General features: G+C 36.6%; 1 long non-coding RNA gene across 1 annotated transcript in view; it reads left to right on the plus strand.

Annotated features, from left to right (window-relative positions):
- The window catches only part of LOC119056574 (uncharacterized), a 332875-nt gene that overhangs the window by 154058 nt on the left and 153041 nt on the right, over positions 1 to 25776 (plus strand). The window contains exon 6 of the long non-coding RNA XR_005083906.2: positions 14825 to 14946. This is a non-coding gene — a long non-coding RNA (uncharacterized LOC119056574). The remainder of the gene's footprint in view (positions 1 to 14824; positions 14947 to 25776) is intronic.

Here is a 25776-nt window from a genome sequence, read left to right on the forward strand (position 1 = left end):
TGGTTCCCTTAAGTAGGTAACCTTATATGTATTAAATCTTTGATATTAGTCCTAATAAGTTGGGAATAGCATTTTTTTTCAGTCATTCACCTTCAAAATTGTGAGCCTACTTACAACACACCCTATGAGGGGTGTCCAACCCACGGCCCATGGGCCACATGCAGCCCAGGATGGCTATGAATGCGGCCCAACACAAAATCGTAAATTTATTTAAAACCTTTTTTTTGCTCATCAGTTTTCATTAGTGTTTATATATTTAATGTGTGGTCCAAGACAACTCATCTTCTCCCAGTATGGCCCAGAGATGCCAAAAGTTTGGACACATCTCTTACCATCATGGGTATGGTACAGTGATTATAATCAGGTCAAATTGAAAATTGGATGGGAAATAGTAAACTAAGAATTATTGTCAAATTGTATAATATCTGAACAAAACAAAGTTTATTTCACCATAATAACAACTGAGCATTCACAAACCATTTCAGTTGCCGGTGCACTAGTTCATGTCAGCTTGGCCCCCCTGAGGTGCTATAGCATGGTGGAAAGAATACGACTTCAAGTTCGAGAGACCCGGTTCACATGATCAGACCCTCTCTGGCATTTAATGTTAGGCTTCCCTTTGACTAATAGAAAAATGCTTTGAAACCTTATTTTCTTTCATGTAAAATAGGTGAAGATTATTATCTGTGTGTGTATATATATATATATATTTTTTTCCCTCCCCAGAATAGAATGTAGAAAGCGTCTGACAATGAGTACACTCTCACAGATCGCTAATAGCACCATGGTAGTAACATCTCCAGTATTCTAGGAGAAATAAGATACTAGAGCCCCCTGTCCAGTTAGCTAGTTCTATGTTCTCCTGTTTTCAAAAATAAAAATGAAACAGACACAGCTACTTCTCATTAAAAGAGGTATCCTTTATTTTGTTGCTTTTATGTGTTTTAAAAAATCACCTTTGAGATATAGCCATAATAAAATGCATTCATTTGAGTGTACATTTTGACACGTTTTAAGAAAGTTACATAAATCTGTGTAGATCAGTCAAAACAAAACATAAAAATTACTCTTGGATTCCATCCTAATCATTCTTTTTTCATTTCCCCATCTTTAAAAGCCAGAACAGCACTGATGGACTTTCTCTATTGTAGGTTTGGTTCATCTTTTGTAAGCCTCCCACAAATGGAGCCAAACAGTGTCTACTCCTTTGCATCTGGCTTTTTCCACTTAGCACAATGCTTTGAGATATATCCATGTTGTCATATGTGTTAGTAGTTTATTACTTTGTTATTGCTGAACAGTATCCCATGGTACCTGTATCCCATGGTATGGCTATGTCACTGTTCTTTATCTTTTTTCTTTTTTTCCTCATCCAAGGAGGATAAAAGGATGTATATATCCTTTTACATATAATATCCAAATATCATGTATATATAATCCTCATCCTTTTAACTGCTTTTTGAGAGAGAGGAAGAGAGGGTTTTGTAGAGAGATGGGGAGGGAAAGAGGAACAGGGAGAGAAACATCCATGTAAGACAGAAACATTGATTGGTTGCCTTTCGTGTGGCCCCAAATGAGGACTGAACCTGCAACTTAGGCATGTGCCCTGACTGGGAATTGAACTGGCAGTCTTTTGGTTTTCGGGATGACCATTCAACTGAAATACACTGGCCAGGGTTGTTGTTTATCTTTCTTTCCTGTTGGTAGGCATTTAAGATGTTACTGAGGATAGAGCTGCTGGGAATATTCAAGTAGAAGATTTTGTTAAGGCATTTTTAATTTACTTTAGGAAGTACCTAGGAGTAGGATTATCTGGTCATAAGGTAAATAAACATACGTTCAATGATGCTTTTTTCTAATTAGACTGCCAGTTTGTCTCCCAGGAGCACCCATGCGCCTTCCACCTGTCCCACATTTATGTTAGCACTCTGTGGTGAGTCTCCTTAACTTTGAACATGTGGTTGGGTAGGTGCATTTGGCATGGAATTTCATTGTGGTTCTAGTTTGAATTTCCCAGCAACTAATGATGTGGAACACCCTTTCATGTATTTTATATTTAATTGTTCTCTTTGGTGAAGTGCCTTAAAATATTTTCATGTTTTAAAATTGAATGTTCCTTTTTCCATTATTGAGTTGTAAGACTTATTTATCTGGATACAGGTCCTTTATCAGATATGTATCTTTCAAATATATTATTTTTTAGTCTGTGGTTTACCTTTTTATTTTCTCATGAGTTTATTTTAGAACGTGAAAGTCTCTAATTCTGACCAAATCCAATGTATCAATTATTTACTTAATTACTCATGTTCTTTGTTTCTTTTACCAGAAGAGGTAATCCAAATTTCTTTGGTAGGCATCTTTGTTAAACATCAATCGACTATAAACATGTGAGTATGTTTATGAACACTCCATTTTGGGTATTGGCTAGACTATTCTGTGAAGGACAGAGAGTAAAAAATTTAGAGTTTTCAGAGCATTCGGTTTTAGGTTACACCCACAAAACTCTGCCATTATAACATGAAAGCAGTCATAGATAATGTGTAAATAAATGAGCAGTGCTGTGTCTCAATAAAACTTTATTTACAAAGAAGACACATGTGAGATTCAGCCCATGAGCTATGATTTGCTGACCAATGTTGTATTTTATTGACTCCATGTCTATCGTTGTGCCTATAGCACAATCTATTAATTATTGTACCTTTTTCACTATAACAGGGAAAAGATTTTTCTGATATGGTAATGTCATTACAGAGTAACTCCTTTGTGACTACAAATACAAACATCCCTTTTAATTATTTAAATGATAATATTTGAATTATTATTCTTATTTTTTGTCTTTATCTACTTTGAAAGGATATTTTTGGTAGTTATATAGCCTAGGTTGACAAGTACTTTCTTTCACTATATAAAGAAACTATGCCATTTTCTTTTGTCATCCATAGTTTCTGTTGAGATTTCAACTGTCATTTCTGTACCTGTATAGTGATATATAACATCTTTTGTTCTCTGATTGATTTTTAGAATTGCTCTTTGCGTTTGGAGGGCAGCAGTTTATGATGAGCCTAGCTATAACTATCTATTCACTTATATGTTCTACTAAATTCTGATACATGGTTTGATGTATTTCATCAATTTTGGAAAATTCTTGGCCATTGTCTCTTCAAATATTTCTTCAGCCTTATTTTCAGTCTCTTCTATTTTTAGTTCCAATTATATATGTGGTGGTTTCTTTGATATTGTTCTACAGATACTGTATATTTTATTATTTTATTCCTATTCTTTTTTTCTCATTGTATTCCAGCTTTGATAATACCTGTTGACAAAGTGTAAGTTAACTGACTTTTTTTTCTGTGATGTATCAGGCTTCTGATAAGCTCATTGAAAGAATTCCTCATCTATGATATTGTACTCTTCATTTTTGACATTTCCTTTGGGCTTTATTATAAAGTTTTCAGTTCCCTGCTGAAATTCATCTATTCTTTCATAGTGTACATATTCACAATAATTCTTTAACGTATTTGTCATTGTAATTTTAAAGGGTCTAGGTTTGATTCTATAATTTATTTTCTCTTGTTGATTGATTATATGTTTTCTATTTCTTTGTATGACTTACTTTTTTATCCTGTACAATGTATTACACACTGAAGATGAGTAGAGATGAAAGCAAATGGGATTTATGCCCAGACATGAGCACACTCTTTTGTCAGAGTGCTGCTGTCAAGATAAACCAATTTGTAACTGAGTTGGGTCTGGATTTTTTCAGGTTCCTTTAAATTGATTGCTCACCATTGGTTTCAAATGATGTGATGATATAGGAAGAAGACCTTTTCTTCAGAGCTTGATAGTAGAGTACCTGAGTGTTTTATCTGTCTTACTATTTTCAAACTTCTACAGATGTAAAGTGTCTCAGTGTCTTTCTCAGGTCTCCTGCCTTACCCCAGCCCTATATTCTCTCTGGCGTATTCAGTGGGGGTACCTGGAGATTCTCTCACATATTTTCCATGGCCTCAGTCTTCAGTAAATTTAAGTAAGTTTAATAAATGCATGCTACTTTGCAATCTCAGCTCTTTGAGTTTGACGTATGATTTTGTAGTTACTCAACTTGTTCTTGTTGTTGGGTAGTGACAATTTTGTCTTGGGACTTTTGATGATCTAGGTAGAAATGGAAGTCTCAATGTCATTTGTGATGAAAAAAGTTATTTGATTTTAAAGTGGTTCACTTATCAAAAATTGTTTATATTGTGTGTGTTTTTGTGTTTTGTTTGAGAAAATTTTGCCTGTTCCAGGGTCACAAAAATATTTACCTCTCTTTTCTTCTGAGAGACTTACTGTTTTCTGATAATTACTTTAATAAAATCTGAATTATACTTGAGATTTGAGGAGAAATATGTCAACTTGAGGGATGGATATTTTGTGTTCTCTGAGGGTGAATCCTCACTCCCGGTATATATCTTTTCTTGCTTTTACTGGGTTTGGGAAAAAGGACAAATAATGCTTTCACCTTGTTCCTTTTAATCAGAGTCTCTTCTGTTGCTAAATATTTTTAGGTTGTAATAATTCTCTAATGTCCTTCAAATTATGTAAATTTATCTTAATTAATTATAATTTCAACAGCAATATTTCAATTTTTAACAACATGAAAGGAATTTAAGTAGATTATTTAACCCCAGTATAATTGTGGTCAGAAATGAATAGGGTAAAGTTTTGAAAACTTAATATGTCTGTATGTATGGCTCAAGGGATTTTATTGATTTTGCCTCTCTAATCAGTCAAATTCCAATTACACAGTCCTGTCTAGCTTCATATGAAGCTATCTATCTGATTTTTGTATTACTTGCCAGATCTGGTTATTATAAGAAAAGGAGGTTATTGGGATATTTAGAAATAAAGAGATTTTAGCTTTAATTTAAGACTAATTTCTTTAGTTTATAGGTATACTTAAAGCTATATTTATAGGAGAATAATGTCTCGGAAAATCTCTGATGATTCTTATTAATATTATTTTAGAATTTGAAAGATAAAATCCTTTTAGGTGACATATATGTGTGAATTATATGCTATTTAAAGGTAACTGATTTAAGTTCTCTTTTCTCTAAATACATCCATTGGAATGAAGAAAAAATTGTGAAAGAGTTAAATCCTTATTATACCAAAATTATTTAAAAATCTTTGAACATAGTCTTTTTCTTGCTTGTTCCTCTGTTCTTGTAAATAATTATAATAGAATAACAAACTGAAGTCACATAATTTGGTTTTTATATAAAACATATTGTGTTATAAAGGTAGGAAATATAGGTCAGTCTGTTTTTGCATTAATAAGTTAAATGCAACATTTTTATAGGAAAAATGAATATGTTTTTCTTCTTTCCAGAGATATGAATATCTCTCATGGGAATATATTAAAATTCCATCATCCAGATTGTTTATCAGTGGGAAATAATATATTTTCTTTCAACTAGCATTAAATGCATCATTTGTACTAAGCTCTCCCAGAGATATGGAAGCACATGACAAGGTATTATATTGTTGAAATTTTTTAAAATGCAATTTTATGACAAATTAAAAACTGTGAATCTAGCTATGAGTGATTTCAAAACTTTAAGGGACAATGCCAGTTAAAATTGGAAATTTGAAGTCAACCATTGAATTCCTAATTATTTTCATAAACATTTATATAGTCAAGCAGTCAGATGTGGTTTGAAGGTGAGATAATATAAGCATCTGTTAAAGGTGGTCCTCAGTGATACCCACCTCCTGATTGAGATTGCTTTGAACAAAGAACTGTGAGTTTAAGAGTTAAGATTTAAAAAAAAATTTAAGCTGATAATCAAGCTTTTTAAAATTATGGCAACAGGTGGGTATTGAGGAAGATTTCTAAAAAATCAAGTGCCAGCAGGGAACATCCTCTGCTGAATTTCTAAAACAAATTCTTACTATGTGGCCTTATTTATCCATATATAAGGGCAATTTGATTAAAGAGAGTTTCTTAGCATTTTAGCAACATGAAAAACCTGTCTTGTTACTGTATAAGCTAGTTAGAATTACTTTATTGGTTATTAAGCAAGTAATAGGAATATTAAAAGGAAAGTGAAATTGGATTATTTATCATAGTGCTATAGGAAGGTAATCTTTTAAGACCATGAAATACTCAGCAATATCTTATCATTTTACAATGAGATGTTGCAAATATATTTTTCTTTATTATGGAGATAGATTTGTGTGAGCAAAAAGAAGTTACAGGAAAAAAAGAATATTAAGTTTTCAAAGTAAAATATCAACCTTTTATTCAACCCTCTCCATCATGAATATTGCACTATTTCTCAAGTATTACTCATTACATTTCTATTCACTTAGTCAGGGAAGTGAAATTGAAGAGACATGTTTAAATCTTTCTTCACTTGTAGAAAGAGCTGAAATAGCATAAATATTACATAAAATCATGGGACTTGGAACAGATAAGTATGTTTCATTGCTTAAAATTATAGAAAGGGTTTGATTGTGCTATGTCATATGAAAAGAATAAAACTAAAACCTTTGGCCTTGAAAAGCTAACTTATTGTGTACAGTGCCTTTAAAGCCTGGAGGAATTTTATTTTTGCCTATTTCTGATAAGCTTATTGAGATACTTTTGAGATGTGATGACTAATTAGGGAAGATGTGTTCCATTGGTTATCTCTGAGAATCTTATGTCTGCCTATATATGCAACACAGCATGACAGGCTTGCAGTACTGTGCAAGGACAGTGCCCTTTTTGGTTGGGACACTGGACTGTGGTCATTCTCTGGCCATGAGCTTTTAATACCAGGTGGTTTCCTAAGTCAGTAATGGAAGAATTTTTAACACCAGCACGTGGAGAGCAAGACGAGGAAGTTGAGTAGTCGGACTTGAAATTTCCTCCAAGGATCTGAACTCATGTATGTCATGCCTGGCTTCTTAGGTAGGATAAAGTGTATAGTATGAAATAATTTTTTAAGATTGCAAGTTACACACTGTACACAGGCCATAGATATCTCTTGAGGACTCTTCCACTGCAGCCTTCTCAAGGAGGTGACTATTTTTCCACCCCAAGGCCCCTTCCACTGATCCCAGTGTTAGGGTAAGGGCCTAATTGTTTTCCATTGCCACTTCTCTCCTCCCTAAAATTCTCAGAGTTGAACTTCTTATCATCAAAATTTATCATCCACTTTCTCTAACTGTGGTTGCCATCCCTCTCCTGGAAACATTAATTCCTGGATCACTGTCACTTTCTTCAATAGGGCATGTTTTAATTGTGTGTGATTTTGAAACATAGATAAATGACCTTCCCAGCAAATTGGCCTCTCAATTACTTCAATGCCTCTCCAGTTATCTTTTTTCATGTCTTAAGTCATGCACTTCATTGTCATGTCATGAACCTTGTCATTACCACTGATGGTAGTTCCTCCAGTGTCTAAATTTTATCCATCCCACTCGAATGTCCATTCCCCTAAATTTCAAAATAACTCTATTATTCTGATCCTGATAATCCTTTGACTCCACCAAGACTTCTGATCCATTCTTTCCATAGCATTTTATTGCTTTTTAATCTTCTCTCATCACTTCTTACTGAGCATCAATTCCATGGTAATCTGTTTAATCACACACCCATTGTTGTATTATACTACATTGGTAATACTATAGTAGTATTATATTATACTACATCATAGTCCTATCTGCTCCATACCAATATCTATGTTGTGATGGTGGCTGGAAAAAACCACACCATGGGTATGTCTGTGGTGAGACCCAGTGGGTCCTTAATGCCACCTGACAATCATAATCCATCTTCCTGGACCATTTAATTGTCCCCTCCTAGACAAATATTGTATACCTTCTCCTCTCTCCTTAAACTCTTAAGATCTTCCCTATGTTTCCTCTCAGCTGATTACTCTGTTCTCTATTTCACTGGGAAAATAAAATCAATCAGAAAAGAACTCTGCATATTGCCACCATCACATCTATCACCTAATAACATCTGTACCATGTACTCTGCCTTCACACCTGTGATTCAAATGAATGGTTCTTCTCTCTGTCTAGGACCTTCTTTCCCAATTGTGGGTTTTTTTTGTTTTAACTTTCTATTGCTCCTCAAATATTATCTTGGAATGATGCCTACATTGATGTCCATTTTGAAATTGCAAACTGCCTTCCCATAGGAAAGCTGATCTTACTTGCTCTATGTATCAGTATGTTACTTGCCACCTTCTTTTTTCCTCTGCTTTATTATTTATTTTATTACAGTTGTCCCAGTTTTTCCCTTTTGCTCCCCTCCACCCAGCCCACCCCTCTAGCCCACAGTCAGTCCCCTCTCCATTATCTCTGTCCATGTGTCATCCATATATGTTCTTTGAATAGTCCTTCCCCTTCCTCCCACCATCCCCCCTCCATTCCCATGGCTGTCAGTCTGTTCCATGTTCCCATGTCTCTGGTTCTATTTTTCTTGTTAACTTATTTTGTTCATTTGATTCCAGTTAGAAGTGAGGCAATCTGGAATATGTCTTTCTCCAACTGCCTTATTTCATGGTACTTATCACTTTCTATCACACTGTGTAACTCATTCATTTATTTTTGTTACCTGTACCCCTGCTAGAAAGTGAGTTTCCTTGAAGGTAGGGATCTTTATGTTTCAGTCATTATTGTATCCCAGATATATAGAACTGTGGATATAGTAGGCACTAATTATTTTTCAGTAAATCAATAAATTACTGTTCAAAAGGATTTAAGTTATTCGAGATGGGAATTGTCACAATCCTGAAACATATATGGTACTTTGCTAATTTTTAAAAAATTCTTTCTATCTTAAAATTTTTTTCCACTCAGTTCAAAAACATGTGTATAGAGTTTTTATTCATTTACTTTATATAAAAACATAATTCACACTATAAAAATTACTTGGGCTAAGGGATCTCCGGTGTGATACACTTAAAGGATCCTTCAGGTACTGCCCAGACCTGACGGCACCCACCACTTCTCTCCTGTGCCCACGCTCCCTCCACACATCCTGTCAGCAGAGAAGAGCTGACATCTAATGGCACATGTATGACTTCATGGACAAAAACTGAGTTGTAATTACCATATTCTCTGGGTGAGCAATACCTTCTACACTACAACTATAAAAGTACATTGATGTTTTTGTTTTTAGAACAGGGAATTGTTGATATGCTCCAATTTCAGATATTAAAATGAATTTTAAGTACACATTTTAACTCACTCATAATTTGAAAGAATTACACACCGCCATGATAGTATGTTCACATATCATGTATTTTGCACCTTCTTCATTCACAGGTATGTAAAATGCTTTTGCAAACAGTTCGTTTGAAGAAGAAAGTCTCTACGAGTTGAATATTACCTAAGAAATAAAAGCTTTATTAAAATAATTTAGGATTATCATTTTTTTAAAGTATTCCCTTACATCTATCATTTCATTAACTCACATCAACTCAAAATATAACACTCCATGAGGACATTTATTCTGTAGCATTTTTTTACAATGCTATTAATATTTTCTGATTATGCAGCAGAAATCGGGAATGTCCCTGGAGTCACTAGACCTGCCTTAATTGATTTGTGTGTAAGGCAAGCTAAATTCAGACACGCATTTGTCACAGCTGAAGGATTCTGTTCTTTTTTAGGCTGAAGTGTAGCGGAGGAAAAGTGCCGCTCCAGCTCCTCCCATTTGCAGGCAGCCCGCATAGGGACCGGGTCCCAGCACAGAAGAGGAAGGGACCGAAGCACTGTGGCCGCCACTTCAGCCTCCCCAGCTCTCCCTTCTCCTTGATGTTCTCTCCTCTTTCCTTCTGATCACAGAGTGCCAGAGACCATCATCCTGACGGCCGCCTCCATTCCTGTGAACTGATCTAAAGCCATACTTCCACTTTGTTCTGGGGATGGCTTTTTTAGTCTCCTGCCTCTGTTCCTTCCTCAGCACAAAGAACATAAGTGAAGGATGAAAGCGTAGCAATAAAATAATCTTCTCTTTCTTTATCCCAGGCAAGTAGTATACTCGCAAGGTCAGAGTTCTGAATTTTTTCCTAAAGGACTTCAATTCAACAGTTCCTTGAGGTGTCTGCTGTGAAATAAGTATCAGTTGCAAAACTTAATCACTTTTAAAATTTTACATCTCCTTTTCTCTTAAAGCAGCTTCATTTAGCCAGGCTTGCTATTTAGCTCTGATTTGCCACTCTATAGGGCAGTGAGAAGGATTAAATTAGACCCAATTGGATGCTGGAAGTTACTACATATTCCATAAATAAGAGGTTTCCTACTTGGAAAAAAGGGAGCTTAAAATTTGTGAAATAAGCATATTGCGGTACTCTTCCCTAGCTGGCTCAAAGTCTTACCAGCTTTTTAGTGCCTTTATTTCTGGGTAGGAAGAGGAGATGCATTAACATGAAAGGATACTAGGCACCCTCCTGTATCGGAATAATTTGAAAGGTTTCCAAACCTCTTTGTTTTTAAACCTCTCTTTCTTGAGGACTCTTGAAAAATTCTCTCATATTCTGACTTACATGATTGAGGCAGTAAAGTTAGCTCTTAACATAATATTACTTGGGTGAGTTTTAAATATGTATTCTCAATAATTTAGCTTAACTGTGCTAGTGCAACTAGCCCTGAAAGGATAAGATGGAGTACTGCTAAGTTTCTGTGGTTAGACCAAGAGCAGAATTAAAAAATAAAATGCCAGTCCTTGTGAGACTGTGGAAAAGGGGTAACCTGGTCAAAAAGAAGCAACGTGAACATTTTTGGAAAGGGAATGCTCAGAATGGGTTGGAGAAGAAGCAGTTGCTGACTCTTATATGTTCATTGGGCATTTATTCAACTTAGCTATTTAATGTGCATTCAATTCAATAATTATTTTTATTTTCATTTTGTCTAAGATTTTATGTTTCCTGTGGTGGGAGTCAGGTTGACATTGCTTCTGAACTTTGGCGAGTTACTCGGGGGAGGAACCTGGAAAATAATGGTAGTCAGAAAAAGACCAAGGAGGAAGAACAAGAACACAGATTAGGGGCAGACCCTCAATGGACACTTTTCTTTCAATAAACACTTAGGAGAAGGAGAAAGACTGGAGATGGATGGGAGGAAGGAAGGAAGGGAAGGAGGGAGGGAGGGAGGGAGGGAGGAAGGGAGGGAGGGAGGAAGGAAGGGAGGAAGGAAGGAAGGAAGGAAGGAAGGAAGGGAGGGAGGGAGGGAGGAAGGAAGGAAGGAAGGGAGGGAGGGAGGGAGGAAGGAAGGAAGGAAGGAAGGGAGGGAGGGAGGGAGGAAGGGAGGAAGGAAGGGAGGGAGGAAGGGAGGGAGAAAAAGAGGAAGGTAGGAGGGAGGGCGAAGGGGGGGAAGGAAAGACTAATTCATACCCAAAGGGCAGTATCAATGGGGAGAGCAAAACAGAAGGTGGATCTAGGCAAAAAGTCCAGAGCTGGAAAATGTAAACTTACATAAAAGTTCATAAGCCTTTTAAAAGTGAAAATTGACAGTAAACAGTCCAAAGTGGGGCTCCTCTCACAGAGGAGTGAGAGGTCTTGGGACCACAGCCTCCTGAGCCTCCTTGCTGGTGCTGGGCAGTGCCCCGCAAAGCAGCACCTAAGAACCCAGGGCTCTGTAAGATCCAGTTAAAATCTCTGGATAAGTGAGTTTTTCATTCTGAAATAACTTTAGACTAATCTTCTTCTTCTTTGGAGTCAGGTAAACACCTGTTTCTGCCGCAGATGGTAGCATACCATTGCATACCCCAACTTCACGAACATGTTTCTGTTGCTGGTTTTGTAGGTGGGCTTTCTAGAAAAGTAGTTGTGATGCCATATAATTCACATTATTTTATCCATAGCTAGTGTATATTCAGTTGGATAAAATCCCAAAGCCTTTTCATCTACCCTGCTGCCCAGTCAGTTCTCCCCCATTTGTTATTCACATAATTGATACTTTGATCCTAAATGGAAGCTTAATTACTAATAAGCTATCAGAAAATGTGGCTTGAGTATTTGACAGCAATGGCCCTACTGTAGTTTCCTGTAGAATTAGGCAAAACTTAACCTCTGTCAGGCATTGTGGAAAGTCGCAGGGCTTTCTTGTGGTGTGGGGGACCCTCATTACCATGATGCAGAGAGCAGAGCTGTACACATATGCTCTGCGGGTTTGCAGATCCCAAAGGTCAGTGGGGTAAGGGCAGGGATATATATCCATGCTCCATTCTCCCTCTGATTTGACCAACTGGATGAGTAACTAAGTAACTCACTCCCTTTGTACTTGGGAGGAGCGAATTAGGTGGCAAAGAGAGCCTGGGGAATAAATTTAATAGAGATATAACATCGTCATAAAGGAAGTTCCTTCTTAATTGGCTCTGAATAGGCGCCCAGACCTGCCTGGAGATGGGGAGCAGAAGTGGGTCAGGCATTCTGTTAACTGTAAAAGGGTAGAAGGAGTTCTGCACTGACAAGGTTGAGAGGGATATATTTAGGCTTGTCTCCCCCATGTACACATTTTCATAATAATATTCTGCTAGCTTAGGCTTAGGTCTCAAATCTTTGCTTACCCCTCTGCCTGGGCTCTGCTTTCTCAAGCACTGTCAGCTCTGTAATTATCCAGTATAGAGTATGACAGATCTGTCCCTTTCCAAATACTCTAGGATCACATGAGTGACATATTCCTGAGTGTTTCTAGGGACCCAGGATTCACAAATATTCTTACTCTATTTTGGAGGAATAGGATATGTTTTTTTCTTCTCTAGATTTTTGACATTTCTCTGTTTTTCCATTGTTCCCTTCAAGATTGTTTAATGTAGAAGGTGATTGTTTAATAAGAAGGTGATTGTTTAATCACCTTCTTATTCCACACTATAAATGAATTTGATATGGAACTAAAAATGTGAATGCATTTCAAGCTGATCTCCCATAAAATTAATGGACTTTATCTTTAATCTGTGTAAATGGTATTTACCTCTAATTATTTTAAATCACAATGATTTGCACACATGGAAAAATAGTCGCTAGTAGAGCATAATTTATTTTTGATTAAAAAAAGCGAGACACCAGCGTTCTGCCATATGCCTCCTCATCTTATTGGCCACTCCCCACAGCCACCTCCTCTCAGCCACTTATATTTTCAGCATTTTGGTAACTACTTTCAGAACTCTGGATAATATGTTGGTGTCACCATTTCTGAACTTAATCACTTGAAATAGTTATCTAATTCTTCTCTCTTTTGAAAGATGAGCATTTAGCTTATGCCTTCTTGGCCCCTATTCTTCTCTATATTCTTGTTTCTTGTATTATTTATTCTTTCCTGGTTTGCTTTTATAGCTGTAAATAATATCCTGCTAAATTTCTTGATCCTATTGTTTTAATTAGCAAATGACACTATTTTATAAGATTATTTTACATTACACTTCCTTTTATATTTCCTATCCACCTTTTTGACACTTACAGTTACATGTACTTCTAATTCTTACATTGTCAAGGATGTTGCCATTTACATTCTGTAACTCTCTAAGTTAAGTCTTGTTTGTGGGTTGGCTCTAAATTTTGAAAATCAGTAAATAGCTCACATGAGTAGTGGCTGTGTGAAATAATGTAGGTCATAGTTTTTCATGTCTTTGATATTTGTCTTCTGCATTCTGATTTTGTAAAAAAAAGTTTGTTATTTTATTTCGCATGCATATTTGTATCCTTTAAATACTTACTTTTCTTGTTTTCTGCCTATTCCTTCTGATAACGTTGGGTTCTTATGTTTCATGAGTACCCTGAGTAGAGTTTTCTTTAAACTCTTCTCTTTCTTGAGTTACCTGTACTTCCTCAGAAACTTCAAAAAAATGATTTGCCTAGTTATTTGTTATCCATGGCTTCCCTCCTATGTCTTATCAGCCTTGGTTTGTGTAAACACACACATTTGTTCTTGGCCTTTCATAGCACACTCCTGAGTGTAATTCTTGGTTCGCTAGGTCCCAGGGCTCTCAGGAGCCTGCTGGCTCCTAGGATGCGAGCATCAGAAGAACTGCATCCTGTTGTACCGCCTTCCTCATGAGAAATTCTACATCTTCCCAGCTCCTAGGTTCAATTTCTTAGAAAGAAGCCTTCTTTTCTTTTGCTTATGGTAAACCCTGTTGCTTTCACTCTGCATTGGGGGTGAGAAAGAGGAATCAAGTTTCAGATTAGAGATCTTCATTTAAGCTTCTGTTTTAAGCTTTGGTTTTAACTCCCATCCTCCAATGTCTCTGTCACTCCACCAGGTGGACTGCTCCCCCCTGACCTGCAGCCCTATCATGGTCTGTGCAGGCCTGTGGCTTCCTGAAGTCCATTTCCATCTGGCCACACTATCCCCTCACCTTTCTCAGAAATTTGCGCAATGACCTTAACCCTGGAAATGCAGCCTTTGACTTTGTTCACTCTTTCATTCTTATTCCAAATTTAGTATTATTCTCTCATTCCAGTGAGATTTGTGCTCTTTCTGCCATCTTGAACTGAAAGTTCACCTTAGAAATAAAACCATTTTAAATGTGTTTTTTAAGTCCTTATTTTACCATGAGTAAGTCTAAACACATCTATCCCTGATATGGATAATGGAAATTATTTATAGTTTATTTTACTGATAATTTCTGTGTTTGGAAGGTGGGAGGTAGGTGAAATCTTTTACTGTACATTACTCTGTGGTGAAACTTCTGACATGAGAATTTGTTTAAACCTCCTGCTTACCAAGTTTTCTGCATATCTCTCCCACTAACCACCACTTATTGGTCCAGGGATGATTCAAACTATACATAATAAAGACCTCCTTTTTCTTTCTTTTCTTTTCTTTTAAACCCTGTTACCAGTAATGACTGCTGGCTCAGTTGCAGTGAAGCTGTTGATGTGTGAGCGGCACTGGGGTCATGTCTACACCGTGTGGAAGCAGCCTGTCCGAGAGGACCCAGTTGAGCTTTGGAGGGAAGAGCAGGTGAGATAACAGAGAAGAGAAGATCCTGGTAGCGTATCTCCTTTTTGTTCCAGTCACTCTGTGAGGCTGAGCGCCACGCATACTCTCTATATACTTCAGCTTCCTAGCCAAGAACTCTCCTTTTCACTGAAGTAGCAGTGTATCTCCATCAAATGACACTGAAAGTTTGACTTTGCTTCACAGCCCGCCATCATCTCAGTCTCTCAGCAACATATGCAAATTGACTCATGAATAATATACTCACAAACAATTCCAACTCTGCCCATTATATTCACTTTCTCAAGACCCAGGTATGGAAGCAGTTTCAGAAAATAGCCAAGTGGTTCTAATACTGAGTGACACAGAAATATGGAAATCGTTGTTTGTCTCTTAGATTCACTTATTTCATAAAAGGACAACTTTTTTTGTTATTTAAAATAATTGAGATGTGGTACAATCATCTAAAGTTTACTAGAGATGGGAATTGGAAAATAATTTTAAAAAACTTTATTTTTAACTATAGTTAATAGACTAGTATTTCCTGTGACCTTTCTGGACTCTCAGTGGAAAAGGTGATTGGTCAATTGTTCAAACTTTACTTCAGAACTGAGCTACTCTGTCAGATCTCTTCTAAACTAATGAAATCAATTATCTGGGTTGTTGAGCAGGTGTTAGACTGGATTCTCTAAAAATAAATCATGTCAGGCTAATCTGAATTTTTTGATGAAGTTACTAAGTTAATTTATGAAAAGGCATAATTTATCTTGATTTTAGCACTGCTTTTGATAAAATGTCTCTCAAAAAACTTGTGGATAGGTCCCAACACACTGGCATTAGCATAGGATTGCTAAAATAGATGACTAGTTGGCAAATTACAGGAGGTAAAAATACATGGGCAGTGATTCTTTGGGGCAAAGTTGACAAGCAGGTTTCCTTCCCAGGGGCTCAGAGGTTGGGAATGCTTTAAGCAAGATTTATATTGCTAATTCAGCAATAGGATCACAGCGTGCCAGCAATTCAATCTGCTGATGACTCTTAGATAGTAGTTTGAGATTCATAGGAAGATGGGCAACAGGGATCGATAAACAAGAACCCCAAACAAGATCAGAATCTGAATCTGGAATTTCAGGCTAAAGGAGCAGCATGGGAAATGAATAATGACATCCCTGAGGCAGAGGCAGGGGTTTGGGTGGTGTTGGACCTCACCGTTGTTGAATGGTCTGTGCTCTGCAGCTAAAAAGCTCGAGGCTGAGGATCATTTGAGATTCTTTATTGTGGGCTTGAGTCTTCTCCACCCCAAGCAAAAATTTTGGGCTTCCAATCCCATCAAGTATTTGCTAGAAAACTCTTATCTCTTCTCATTTAGCCCTCTAATAAAAGACAAGCACTTATCCTGGCCAGTGTGGCCTACCTGGTTGGCACATTGTCCATAAACTGAAAAGTCACCGGTTTGATTCTTGGTCAGGGCACATGCCTAGGTTTCAGATTCGGTCCCTCTGAGAGCACGTACAAGAGGTCATTGATCGGTGTTTTTCTCTCCTCTCCTTCCTTTTCCCTCTCTCTGAAAATCAATGAACATGGCATTGGGTGAGGATAAAAACAAAAAAAGACCAGCACTCCTCACTTTGCTTTGAAATACATAGAAATCTCTTTATTCTCAAGGGTGACATACAATACAAAGAATCCAATAATTCTGAGAAATTTGGCCTCCTCAAACAATACCCTAAGTACTCTTCCTAGTGGTTGATCTCTTTGGCGGCTTCCCGTTGTGGGTCCAGAAACTTTCCTTAGTAGGGCTGCTCCTGGCAGCAGCAGGAGCTTACTCGTTGGCAGTGACTCCCAGCGTAAGTTCTCAGGGATGGTTCTCCTACGACAAAGATCCAGGGCACTTTCTCAGTATCTCACCACCATCATGTCTCATGTGTTCCATCAGATCTGCAGGGGGTGTTCACAACTCTTAATAGTTAGCCCTGGATACTATCTTTGGTTGTTAAAAATCTCAGTATCAATCTTTTTCTGGACCCATCTGTAAGGATGACTCATAGCAGCAACTAAACTTTACCTTCTATTTTCCATTTCATGAGAAATTTAACAGCTTTTTGAAAGAACTAAAATTGTACATGAGACTCTAGCACCTTGTTACTGAAAGTATGGTCTTCAGACTAGCAGCATTGGCAATGTCTGGGATCTTGCTAGAAATAGACAATCTTGGTCCTGTCCTTTTCCATTGAAAACAATACACACTCAACATTATTTCCAAGGGGTTTCTATGCACACTAAGGTCTTGGAAACACTGATTTAGAGGACAGGTTGAGAGAGAATATAGCTTTGATTAGAAGTTATATTCTAACCAAATATTCTATTCTTTTTAAAAAATATTTTATTTATTTATCCTTAAGGGGGAAGGGAAGAAGAGAAGGAAAGAAATATCAATGTATGGTTGCCTCTCATGTATCTCCTGCTGAGAACTGGCCTGCAATCCAGGCAGGTGCCCTGACTTGGGATTGGACCGTGATCCTTTGGTTCACAGGCCTGAGCTCAGTCCACTGAGCTACACCAGCCAGGGCCAAATATTCTATTCTATATTTTGGTGTCTCATGGTTAGAAATTGACAATGCCTGTTTATCTTCAATTATATATTTTTCTTCTATATCATACTGAAAAGATTTATGTAGAAGGGAGCAGTCAGGTGCTTCAGATGACTACATTCTCTGGTTCCTGTGGCTTGAGAGCATCCCCTCTCCCAAATGGTGCATCGAACAGTAAAAGGAACGTGGTTATGTAGCCTAGGACACACACAATAGAAGGAGAAACTGCTAGAATCAGAGCACAGCACCACGGAATTTGTACAGTTGCCCTGGTGCAGACATGCTGTGACTGAGATTATACAGACCTGCACATTGGTGAAGAAGATGAGGCTGCTAGCCCATGCGGGAGCAGCAACCCTCCACCCTTAGTCCCCAGCCCCCGTTGCTGCTGAGGTGCCCACAGTGGCAGAACAGAGCTGCCCTGCCTCTTCTGGCTGCATCGTTTCCTTGGGGCCACCATGTAGAGATCCGGAAGGTAAAGTATGAAAAATCAGATTACCTTTCAGTGAACTTTGTTCTGAATAAAGTGAATCATGCCTCTGTTTCACAGATCTTCAGAAGCAATGCTATATTTGGTTCTGAATACTGCACGTAATTAAGGAGTTTCAAATTGGTGAATGATACTGAAAATGACTATACAACTTATTAAAAAATCAGAATAACTATTTTTGTGAGGAGAGATTCAATGGATATGTTTATGTCTGAGAAATAAAATTTTTAAATGGGCTGAGGAGATCTGATTGCATCTAACAATCTTAGAGGGATAGTAAATAAATGACTGTGTATAAAGACCACGCTGAAAGTCTGAACCGAGGGAATATTGCCAATTTCAACTGTCTGTGTGATTCGGTAAGCTGGGGCAAAGCATGGTGTCAGCTCAAAAATGTAAACACATAAATTGGGGGAAAAAAAAACCATCCTGTCTCCCTTTCTTTTTTTCAACACTTATCATTTGTTTCTTTGTGTGGGTGTTGCCCAGGCTAACTTTAAGGTTAGGAAGTGCCTGATAAAGTTCACAATAAGTGAATTTCCCAATAAAATGCATAGAAATAAAGTTCACAATAGAATTTAGGTAGCTGTAAAGGTTTAGTTAAAGCAAATAATTACCAAGAAATTTTACATTTTTATTGAGCTAATTTTTTAATAATCTCAGATCAAATATTCTTAATGAAGTCAGTGATTAAATATGAGATCTGGAAGTAGAGTCATCTATGGGAAGAAATACTATTTGCCCATAGACTTTGCATCAATACCAGTTGGTACGCACCTGGCTAGATAGATGACATAACATGAGTCCCCTAAACAGATTACATTTGAATTTGATTCCTGGGTCCAAGTATTGAAGAAAACATCAGGTCAATTGAGCTTACTTCTAAATGACTGATCAGTCATAAAACAGCATCTAGACAAATTTTTAATGCTCTTTTGGACAAATTTTCAAACTTTAGTAAAGCCTTTAAAAATACAAGTTAGAAAGTATTGAAACTTTCAGGAAAAAAAACCATCTAAAACATAATGATACTTTTGACCCATAATACTGTCTTTCTTTGTGCCTTTATTTCTCTTTCACTCATTTTTTTGTAGTATAAACATACATTTAGGATAGTTTGTGATATTAATATTGTTTTATTTCTTCAACTTATAGCTTAATGCCATCTCAACATTTGGGCAATTAGATTAGGAATTTTGTGTCTTCATATGTCAATTCGTTATTGATATGCAGGAAGCCACTTAAACTTTGATTAAATAAAATTTGAAGCATGTAGAAAGTTTTCTTATTGAATTGTTAGCCTCAGAGCATCCTACCAGGGAAACCATCTGAGAGGTCACAGAACAGGAAGTTCATAGACAGTATAAAAGTACTTGAAGAACGTAGTTTATGAAATCTTAAATTTTCCTCAACTTTTTTTACTACTTTTGTAGCAAAGGAAAGAATGAAAATTATATAAAAAGTTGAAGGTTAAAAATATAAGCAAGAAGAAAGAAATCGGACAAGTTAACAGATTTAGGATGGGGTACGTGCCAGCGGACGGCTGCATTTTGGAGTGTGCAGTGTTCTCATGTCTTCTGTCTTTCTGTCCCAGCAACCTTCCCACTTATGGTGTGGTAACGTGACTAGAGCGGAGGTTTGAGCAAGAAGGCTCATGAATGAAAGGTGTTCTGGGCCAACAGTCTAAGCTCTCCCTCAGGGAAAAGCAAAGGCCTCAGAGCCTGGCAGAGCCTAGCTTGGCAACTGGACTGTCGAGCATCCACAGGGCTAGAATGTGACTGTACTTGGAATGAAGGATGTGTACCTCTTCTAGAGGAATCATCCTACACGCATTTGTCTTTTCATTCCTTTCTATTTATATGTAATACTCTTGTTTGTTCCATTATATTTTCTACTTTTTTGCTTTACCTTTAACATGTTTCATAAGCTCTGAACTTACCATCTCCATTGAACATGTCTGATGACTTCTCTGTGGCTCACCAGCTAGTTTACTCATTCCCTGTACTTGACAAGACTGATGAGCTTCACTGACAAACTACTAGCTTACTTACTATCTATACTGGCTGTTTCTCATGAGTTTCATCTATCCCGCTTTGTTTAATTCCACGGTGGAATTAAATTTCCTCTAAAAATCCTGCAAAGGGAAAATACAATTTGCATATGACATTTCATTACCAATACAATTTGATATTTTTTAATATTTGAAGGATATTTGCTAGAGAAAATGTTATTTAAATTTTACTACAATATAAATCATGCTAGTAAGTAGTGACATAGTATTAACATTAACACAGTACTTATATTAATAGTATCAGTATTCACATAATATTAATATAAACATGGATAAAATCTTCAAAAGGGTTAGGGTAAAGAGTAAAAGAGCTGATACTGGGAGTCTAGCTGATATTGGACAAATGCCAGAAAGAAAGAAAACATCTGAATCAACCCACCTAGTGTTTTTTTCCCTCTTTTTAAAACTTTGTGATTTCAGGCTTTGTTTGCTGTAAGAGTACTGAGACAGCAAAGCTGAAGGAATATCAAGAGACAACGTTTTCTTTTTATAATTTTATTTTTCAATTACAGGTAACATTTAATATTATTTTATATTAACTTCAGGTATATAACATAGTGGTTAGACAATCATTTACTCTACAAAGGGATACCACTGATATTTCAAGTAGCCACCTGATACCATACATAGTATTACAACATAATTGACTGTATTTCCTGTGCTGTACTTGACGTCCCCTTGACTATTCTGTAACTACCAATTTGCAAACTTAATCAGTCCCTTCACTTCCCCCCACCCACTCTCCCCTCTGGCAGCCATCAGATCTCTGCATCTATGAGTCTGTAACAACCTTCTCTTTAAAACATCAGTTTGGGTAAACATTTTGGTGTTAAACGGGTCCTTCAAACTCCCTGCTAAAATGTCTCTTTGACCCTGGCTACCTCCTAACTGGTTCCCTTGTCTCTAGTATGCTGCTCACAAGGAGGCATTCAATATGCAGAAACTGATCTACAAATTTGGAACTCACGAAGTCAAAACTTTGTTCTACTGCTCAGTGTGGTTGACACCGTGTGGGTGTGAGTCAGGAATTTGGAGTCAGATTTTATCATCTCAAATCTCAGCTTGAGAATTTGAATCTATTTAACTGTTTCCTGACTCATTTTCCTCATCTCTGTAATGTGTCCCCAAATAAGAGTATAGGTTACATAAAAGCAGCATAGTCCTACCTCAAAAGATAATTACAAAGATTCAATTAAATGTCTTACACATCTTCACATGAATGTATTACATTTTAGAGACTTCAGCAACCACTTTTGCTGAAACTCAAGGACTTTAGGACTCCATGTTTTCTTTTTCACTGTTTCTAGTTTTGCATGTGTTGTAAGTAGAAATGAGAAAGCAGGTTTTTTCCTTTAATCATTGAGAAAAATCTTTGAATATGTACATTTTTAGGACACCAGTCCTTAATAGCTTTATTTTTGAATATTTATTTGGTTAAATGACAAAAGAGAGGGTTTTGGGTCTATATTTTCTAGATTAAAGACCTTTTTCAGATAATTTTGAACTATATTATGGTACTTCATTTTAATTTTGCATAGTTGGTAGTAAAGTGTATGCGACCATTCATTTAAATAATATTCTAGTTTTCTCTAATCAGTGTAATTATATACTGCTTAAAGATTTATATTATGCTTTTCCAAGTACAATTTTTATGCCGGCATTAAAATTTTATTGGTATACTATGTCACCATATTTTTCATTTTGTTCTTATTCTATCATGTTCCTTAAAGAGATATTTTTAAGCTACAACTAATTTGCATATACAATAAATATGACTAAAAAGAAGTTAATTGGCTTACTGTTCATAATAAAACTTAATCATCTTTTAAATAAACAGCTTGAACCTAGTGTTGCTGTTAGTTTATCTGGTAAAGGGAGGCAAATAGGTATATTGTTATTCAATCTATTACATTTGGCTTCTGGCAAAGAATCATGTTTTACTTATTTGTAGCTTTCTTACCTATATATTTTTAGACTTTCAGTCAGAAGACTGAGAATGATGCATATTGAAAGAATTTAACAATATTTTAATTGATGATTTAGAATAGATCTTCCATGTAAGGCAAGTTTTACAAATAATGATAGAGCTGAAATTAAAAATTGACTAACTCCTCTGGACAATATCCCAAAATATTGAGTGAGCTGATTCTTTTCTCATTGAGTTGACTAGATGTTTGTCATTTTTTTAGGGTGGCATTCTGTGTTCTTCTGGCATACAAAATTCAGTTCATTTTCTGAAACTGACTTAATCTCCAGAAATGGCACCACATTTGGGGAGGAGGGAACAATACACATAAATTTTGAAAGAAAAAAATAGTTTGCATTTCAAATGTAGCAATTTTTCACTTTTCCCTGGGCTCCCAAATGTTTTTTTTAATTTTTTTTTAAAATAAACTTTATTTCTTTATCTTTAGAAGGGAAGAGAAGGAGAGAAATATCAATGTATGGTTGCTTCTGGTACATCCCCTGCTGGGAACTGGCCTGCAACCTAGGCATGTGCCCTGACGGGTATTGAACCACGATCTTTTGGTTCACAGGCCCATGCTCAATCCACTGAGCTACACCAGCCAGGGCTTCTAGGCTCCCAAATGTTTGATAACTATAGTAAAAGGGCACTTAGCTTTGTTCTCTGTGATTTTATTATTTGTTCATGGATTCATTTATTGAGTATGAATATGCTAAGTTCTGCTCTGGAATCTTGGTACTGGTATAGAGCATATAACAACCCTACAAGTCTCTGGCTCATATGGAACAATTTTTTTTTATTCAAGAAGTCAGGACATTGAACAAACACATATAAATATATAGGCTTAGGACATGAATGCAGATTCTGACACCAAAAAATGGGGTGCTGCTGCTATAAAAATAGCTAAAAATGTGCAAGTGGCTTTGGGATTGGATAATGGGTAGAAGCTGAAAGAGTTGAGCTGAAAAAAATTCTAGATTGCCTTCAAGGGATTGTTCACAGAAATATGGACATTATATATACAGCTTTGGTGAGGGCTCACAAAGAAGGGAGGGGAGCAGTGGAGAAAGCTTTCTATCATCTTAGAGAATACATATATCCTCATGACTATGTTAGGAATACGAATGTCAAAGGTGCTTCTGCTGAGGTCACAGACGGATATAAGGAACATGCTATTGGACACTGGAGAGATGGTGATATTTATACTAAAGTGGCAGAGAACTTGGCTGATTTACCTATATGTTTTGTTATGAGGCAAGTAGAACTTGCAAGCAGTGAACTTGAATATTTAACTGAGGAGATTTCCAAGCAATGTATAGAAGGTGAAACCTGATTTCTCCTTGCTGAGTACAGTAAATATGATACAAAAGATAAATTCCAGAAGGAATTGCTAAGCAAAGGGAATCAGTACTTAATGATTTGGAAAATTCTCAGTCTATGCAGAAAAATTATTCTGGAAACTGGGCCAAGGCTTTGGCTGGACAAGTATTTGCTAAAGAGGTTAGAAGTGTGACTTTTAGATCCAATCAACCAGTAGTCAGGAATAGAGATGTGGATTCTGGAAGGATCTCTAGAGAAACATTTTGTCTAATCGTATGGATCTTCTCAGAATTGGTAGAAGACTGACAAGAATTTTGTACCAGTAGGAAAAATGCCAGCCTAGATTGTAAGGAACAGAGATGAGTTAAAATGAAGGAAGAAGAACTGCTCTGAGGGCAGAGGTGGATACAGAGAACTGGGCCCAAAGGAACTCCTAAGGCAGGTGACGTGGAGATGCTACCTAGTTGGCCAAGAGGATGGGACTGCTGCCTGTTGGGACAGAGTGCAGGGCTGCTGTCGGGAGGGATAGAGTATGAAAACATACAGAAGTATTATGAGCCCTTCACATCTAATGGAATATTCCCTGCTGGGCATTTTGCTTGTTTGGGACATATGACTCATTTTTTTCCTTCCATAAGAATGTCTATCCTATGCTCATCCTGCCATTATAATTTATAAGTAGGTAACTGTTTTCTAGGTTTTGCAAGTCCACAGATGGGTAAGAATTTCATCCCAGGCTGGATCATATCAAGAGTCTTACCAAAGCTGCTTCAGGTGATTTTAAAGGTGATATTTAAGACTTTTTGAGTTGGTCATATTTACATGAAATTTTGGACTTAGAGTTGATGCTAGAATGGGTTATAACTTTGAGGCATGTTGAGAATGTATTTTGCATGTGGGAAGGGAATGAATTTTCAGGGACTGAGGGCAGATTGCTATCAGTTGAATTGTGTCCTAAAAATGATATATTGAAGTTCTAACCTACAGTATCCCAGAGTGAGACCTTATTGGAAATGGGATCATTGCAGGCTAGTTAAGATAAGGGTATACTGGAGTAGGGTGGATCACTGATACAACACGACTGATGTCCTTATGAGAAAAGGGAAATTTGGATACAGACATTCATGGAGGGAAAACAGTGTGAAAGACACATAGGGAAAAAATGGTTATATTAGTACAGAAGCAGAGATTGGAGTGATGTATCTAGCAGCCAGTGAATGACATGATAGCTGAGAACTTCGAGCAGCAAGAAAAAGTGAAGGAATGTTTTTCCTAAGAACCTTCAGATAGATCGTGGCCCTACCCATATCTTAATTTTGAACTTCTAGCTTGTAAGAGGATACATTTCTAATGTTTTTATCCATCAAGTTTTGGTACTTCATTATAGCAGCCATAGGAAACTAATACACATACTTTAGTTTTAAACACACAAATAAGTTGAAAGGAAAAAGAATTATGGAGAGATATACCATGCAAACAAGCAAAAATTAACTGGAGTGGTTATATTAAGAACAGACAAAAAAGGCTTTAATACAAAAATTGTTACTGGAGACAATTTGGTAATTGACAATTTGATAAATTAAGGATATTTGATATTACTAAAGGAATCAATCCACCAAGAAGATGTAAAAACCATAAAAATATATGCACCTAATATCCTTTGTGAATGCAAAGATATCCTCAGCAAAATACTAGTGCACAGAATCCAGTAATACATGAAAACTACTGGATACCATGTAAAGCTACATACTAGGAATGTTCACAATAGTGCTAATTTTGTAGGTAAGCTTCTAGAATAAACTGAACATCTAACACAGTTGTATGCATAAGATCTGTGGTGTATCTATTTAATAACACCCCTTAGCAGTAAAAAATAATGGTTATTGATATATGCTTCAATATGGATAAACATTTAAATAATTACAGTGAGTGAAAGAAGACATATAAAAAGGAAAACACTTATGATTCCATTTGAATAAAGTTCTAGACAATGTAAATATTCTACAGGGGTGGAAAATAAACCAGTGATTGCTTGAGGCAGGCAGTGGTGGAGGATAAGAGGAAGAAATTAGGAAGTAGCAAGAGGAACTTCTTCGAGTGATGGATATATTTATGATCTTGCTTGTGGTGATGCTTTTATGGATGTGCCCATATGCCCAAAAGTATCAGACTGTACCCTTTAAATATAAGTGTTTTTTGTATGCAAATTAAACTCATTAGGGTTTTTTTTAGAAAAGAAAGTACAATGAAAGAATAAAGTATGAGGTCTTACTTCTCAGATAGAAATGTCACATGCTTGTCATGAACTAAGTATTCTTATTTGAAATATTTCTTGGTATCACGCCTTATTTTGAGGGCCCCTCAGATGTATTTGCAATGACTACATCTGGTGTTTTATCCTCATATTAGGTAAGTA

Source organism: Artibeus jamaicensis, unplaced genomic scaffold (genome assembly GCF_021234435.1).
Source record: "Artibeus jamaicensis isolate MK-2021 breed Jamaican fruit bat unplaced genomic scaffold, CSHL_Jam_final scaffold_537, whole genome shotgun sequence".
Lineage (NCBI taxonomy): Eukaryota > Metazoa > Chordata > Mammalia > Chiroptera > Phyllostomidae > Artibeus > Artibeus jamaicensis.